Source organism: Callorhinus ursinus, unplaced genomic scaffold (assembly GCF_003265705.2).
Source record: "Callorhinus ursinus isolate GAN/ISIS: 27379988/994484 unplaced genomic scaffold, GSC_fseal_2.0 scaffold22, whole genome shotgun sequence".
NCBI lineage: Eukaryota > Metazoa > Chordata > Mammalia > Carnivora > Otariidae > Callorhinus > Callorhinus ursinus.
This window is the reverse complement of record NW_027397084.1, coordinates 28,396,715-28,402,714: the sequence shown is the minus strand read 5'-3', so window position 1 is coordinate 28,402,714 and position 6,000 is coordinate 28,396,715.

Sequence of the window (6,000 nt, the reverse complement as noted above, 5' to 3'; positions counted from 1 at the left end):
TCCCCGGCCTCGGCGCGCGCACGTCACGGCTACGGAGCGCCCAAGGGGGCGGGGGCGCCGCGGGCCGGGGCGGGCCGACTCCGCGCGCGGGCCCACGGGCGCGCGCTCCGAGAAGGGGCGCTCGGCTCCCGCGGCTGCCCCGCCCCTCCGCTCGCCCCCGGCGGGCGGCGCAGAGCCTCTCCGGCTGAGGTGGGCGCGCTAGAGCGCGAGAAGGGGCCGCCGCGGGCGCAGCCGACAGTCCTTGTTCCTCCCCCTGCGGGACGGCCTTCTTCGGCACGGTTGTCTCCTGCCCCTGCGAAGCAAATTCTCTCCGGTCTGGATGCGGTGACCGTGCAGTCCGGCAACAGCAAGAATCTATTCACGGAGGGAGACAGTTGTTCAGGAATGGGGCGAGGACCCCGCGTTTTACTAGAGGACTGGAGGGAACGACGCCGCGTTGTTGCGGAGGGAGGAAGGCTGCAAACTAGGCTTCCGTCGGGTGGGCTGGGGCTGGGCTGCGCTGCGACGGGAGCAACCTTGCTATTCTGCTTTGGGTAGCAGAGGGTCTCTGGCCCCCGGACCGCATTTACTTACTAGAACCCGATCTCTTCTGTCGTTCAAATTTTGCTGGTTTTATAAGTGACATACATACCTGTGAGTCATTTGAAAATTAAATATGAAGTAGCTTTGCAAAATTGAATTAAGGCGATGAAAACACACGTCGCCTTTACAACGAAAAGAAGCTTAAGAAAAGGAAATGGTAATGATTGTAACGCTAAATGTCTCCGGTGAAAAAAGTTAAGAGTACCGACACATGAGAATTACACTTTTTTCCTCAACATTTCTGAGTAGCAGCTAGGAAACTTCAGGCAATCTACAAGATTCTGATGAGACAAGTTTCAGATACTCAGTTTTCCCACAGTTCTTTTGGTGGGAAAACTAAGTTATGGTGAGATATTTAGCCTTTAACTAAGACAAAATACTGGGAATAAAAGAGAGAAGTGAGAAAGAGGAAGAAAAACCAAGAAAGGAAATAATTTACAGCAATCTCAGAAATTTAATTCCTGATTGCCAGGAGGTAAATCTTAAGTATATAAAACTACATTTCAAAGCAAATTGGAAAAAAAGAAAAACAAGACTAAGGAGAGAGTAATTTCAGTTCACTGCTTTGACTTCATTTTGGATTTAAGATTAAAAGGCTATGGCAGACCAATAGAAGCTGATATAGTTTATTGTGAGTAATAACTTGTGATTTTTTTCTCTCTTGCTCTTTTTCCCCATGTCCATTACTGAGTCCCTTTGCTTCAAGCTCCGCATCTCTGGAATGTATCCAATTTTTCCTAATAGCCACTACCATTATCTTATTTCAAGCCACCATCATTTCAGATTTGGCATACTGCTTTAGCCACCTAACCATTTAACCAGGCTGCAATCCTGTCCCCTTTTAATCCGTCTGTACATTGCCACCAGGTTTATATTTTATAAAAGTCTACTTACTCTTTTTAAACTCCTGTAGTGACATTCTACTACCCTTAGTATAAAATCCAAATTAATTAAGATGTGTTATGTGATCCTTATACTGTTTTTGTTTAAGAAGCACAGTGGGGATTTCTCTTGCTTTTTCTCTTAGTTGAATTTTAATGCCTTTTCATTGTTCCTCAGTTCATCACTATCCTAAACCCTCCTAAAGCTGTCCTAAACCAGGCTTCTTCACACAGTTACTTGCCTGTCTTTGGAATCATTTGCATTTTGGACCACTGTCTTAGCCCTGCTTATCTATCCAATCTCATTTCCACCCACTGCCTCTTTCCATTTCTTATACTTTACACAAGCCATTTTGAAGTGCTGATGTATTCAGAAAAGATAGTTACGCCCTTTATGACATTGGAGGGTTGCCAGGCTAAATCCAATGAGTCCGTCAGAACAAAAACTATTTGTCCCCTCTAAGAAGTTTTCCCAGGACACCTGGCTGACTCAGACAGGAGAGCATGCAGCTCTTGATCTGAGGGTTGTGAGTTCAAGCCCCACCTTGCGTGTAGAGATTACTTAAATAAAAAAATAAACTTTAGAGGCGCCTGGGTGCCTCAGTCGGTCAAGCATCTGCCTTCGGCTCAGGTCATGATCCCAGGGTCCTGGGATCAAGCCCCGTGTCAGGCTCCCTGCTCAGCAGAGAGCCTGCTTTTCCCTCTCCCTCTGCCTGCTGCTCTGCCTACCGTGCTCTCTCTCTGTCAAATAAATAAATTTAAAAAAATACACTTTAAAAAAGGAAGAAGAAGAAGTTTTCCTTAACCCCCTTATCCAACACTTAGGTGCAGTTTAGTGGTCATTTTCATCTCTCTCTCAGGACTCATTGCATATATCTCTTCCAACATTTATTTCACTATTGATATTTTACTTATACGTATCCCCCAACTGAACACAGCGTCTGGACTCCTCACATTGGCTCTGCTCATTCTAGTCTATTCTCTCTCCACTCGTAGAGTTACCCCTCCTCTTAAATCTGATTATGTCATCTCTTCTACAAAATCCTGGTGACTTTCAGATCGGTTAAGACTCATTTATATGATTACAGAATCTTTCATAATCCTGAACTTACCCTAGTCCTAGGAATGTACACATGCCCAGTCCTTTTATAATGCTCCCCTCAGTCATCAAAACTTAGTCTGTTATTTCCTCTGTCCTGAGTCTGGCAGAATTTGTTTTTCTTTTCTCTGTTTTCCAGAGCACCCACTTCATACCTATATTGTAGCACTTATTAAGTGGTATTATCATTACATTTTTGTACGTGTTTCCCTCTGTAACAACTCTCCAAAATACTGAGCTTTTTAATTAGAAATTTTGCCCTATTATTTTTTCTTATTCCTAGAAGATTAGCACAATGCCTGACTCATTGAATTATAATAACTGCTGAAATGTACTGAATGCTGTGTGCTAGCACTATACCAAGGACTTTACATAAATCATCCCAATAAATTCTCAGGCCTATGAGGTAATACAATGAGGATGTGCTTTTTGCCTGCCTAGCTTCTTAATTCCCATCATTTGTGGAGAATTCTTAATTTTTTAATATTATTTATTTATTTATTGTTGAAGATTTTATTTATTTGCCAGGGAGAGAGAGAGAGAGAGAAAAAACACAAGCAGGCAGAGCAGGCAGAGGGAGAAGCAGACTCCCCACTGAGCAGGGAACCTGATGTGGGACTTGATCCCGGGACCCTGGGATCATGCTCTGAGCTGAAGGCAGATGCTTAACCAACTGAGCCACCCAGGCGTCCTAAGAATTCTTAATTTTGAGTCTTGGTAGGAGCAGGGCCCACTTCACACTTGGGAAACTGAGTTTGGCCAAAGTCCTTCTTGCCACTATCTGGCACCTAGGGCATAGTCATGGCATGAGACCCAGGTTAACTCAATCGGATGCTCTCACCTGAAACTTGGAATCTGGACAAAGTGATGCAAAGATGCTGAGATAAAGGTAATTCACAGTGGTGTAGAGGTAATTATGGCAACCCAGGTCTGGTCATGACAGTGCTGACAGTGACATCCTAAATGAATGGCCCTACACATCTTACACACCAGTTCTCCATCATATTCAGTGATTGTGTGAGCTACATGATACTTGTCCAATACATTCTTCTCCTGGATAAGTTAGCCAGAGTTTGTTTCTGTTGCTTTCAACCAAGAACCCCGATTAATACAGAAAAGTTCTATCATTATCCCTAATCTTACAAAAAAGGAATAAATAGGTCCTCAAGTGATTACAGGAAAGAAGCAGATCCCTAAAGAGATAGTCTTGGGATTTTTTCCTTAGGATATATCTTAGCCCATCTTCATATCTCATCAACATCTGCATCTCCCATACTTGAAAAACTAATATTTGATGATCCCTGTAAAATCATAAATGATTTTGTTAAAAAAACTGAATGATGTTTTAAACATCATCCCTGAACTTACTCTAGAAAGAAGGTAGCCTAATATATTTTAGAAGTATTTTCAAGATAAAAGACTAAAATTAAAGCTGAAATGTCATTTATCAATAGATATTTTGTCTGATTTTTTTTTCTTGGAGCCCAACAAGGGACTTGAACTCATGACCCTGAGGTCAAGACCTGAGCTGAGATCAAGAGTCAGACGCTTATGTGACTGAGCCCCCATAGATACTTTAAAAAATTTTTCTTAACCTGATCACCACACATTTTTTATCATTCTATCTCCTGGAATTTTCTGTAACTATGGTTTGCCTTATTCCCTTATTCCCAGCTAGTTTTTCCTGAATTGTTCTAGTGGCATTATAATTAAAACTGAAACAAAAGCACAAGTGTGACCAAAGATCATCAGCTCAAACACTTAACTGTCAAATGTCTTAAAAAACAATCTTCCAAGGGCACCTGGCTGGCTCAGTCAGTAGAGTATGCAACTCTTGAGATCAGGTTTTTATGTTCAAGCCCCACACTGGGTCCAGAGATTACTTAAAAACAAAATCTGTGGTGCCTGGGTGGCTCAGTCGGTTGAGTGCCCAACTCTTGATTTCTGCTTGGGTCATGATCTCAGGGTCTTGAGATCGAGCTCCGCTTCAGGCTCTACGCTCAGTGGGGAGTCAGCTGGGGTTTCTCTCTCTCTCTCCCTCTACCCCTCCACCCACTCATGTGTACATACTCTCTCTCTCTCTCTAAAATACATAAATAAATCTTTTTAAAAAAAATCTTCCATCTAATTTGCCATATACAGTGATCTTCAGCTCAGTGCGGTAATTTGAAAAGGGACAAAGAAGAATCAGTTATTTTTTTCAGACTTAAATGGGTCAGATGTAACCTAACCAAATTGTAGAAATTAAAAGAAAGCAAATGAGTGAAGGCATTCTGGAAATGCAGAGTTATGTTTAAACTTATATAAATGAAGTGAATAGTGTGAGAAGGAAACAGGTTCCAGGCCTGGCTCTCCAAGCCTGTGACCTGGATAAGTCATTTAATCTCACTAAGACTCAATTTACTCATCAATAAAATAGCAATGATAATAATACCTCCTGCTCAGGGAAAAGACTAAGACAATGCAAAAATGAAAGCATTTTGCAAACTAAAAAGAGGTTTACAAGCATCATATTATCAATCCCACCAATAGATATTGTAAACAAATATTTTCAAAAGAATACATTCATGTATAATTTTGAATTTGCTACATACTAGAAAAGTTTGTAAATATATATATATTTTTTTGTAAATATATTTGAGCAAGAAAAAAACTTTAAAAATAAAATCAATGCTAAAACGTATTTGAAATTAGCTTTGTTTTAAACAGGATAATACGAGAAGTCAATTATGGAATTTCTTTTTATATTGTTTTGATGAAATCTGAATATTAAAAAATTCATAGAAACTTATATGACATATAACTTCTAAAAGTTTTTCCTACTCTACAGAAGTCTTCCTGCTATAGTTTAGGAATATAATGAGAAAAGTAATTGAATATCTATTTTTCTTGCATATTCTGAATACATGATTACACTTGAATTTATGGATATTATTTAATTTTAATAAAATCTTTTAAATAAATAAAATAAAGAAGATTTGAGAAAGTAGAAAAACAAGACTGAATTAAATTTTTTTTAAAGATTTTATTTATTTATTTGACAGAGGGAGACACAGCGAGAGAGGGAACACAAGCAGGGGAAGTGGAAGAGGGAGAAGCAGGCTTCCCGCTGAGCAGGGAGCCCCATGTGGGACTTGATCCTAGGACCCTGGGATCATGACCTGAGCCGAAGGCTGACGCTTAACAACTGAGCCAGCCAGGCACCCCAAGACTGAGTTAAATTTTAAGACAGGAAACCATAAATATATATGTTATAAATAGATGATCTGCATAAAGAATTCAGTGTCACAATTCAGAAAGTTCCATTCTCCAAAGCCTACGTAAAGAGTTCAGAAAATACACCAAAAAATTAGTGGTGTTTAAAATCTGCAAAATTATATTTTTATAAATCCCTAATTGGTTATAAGTATCATTTTCAGTAATTGGTTTGTTGATTCT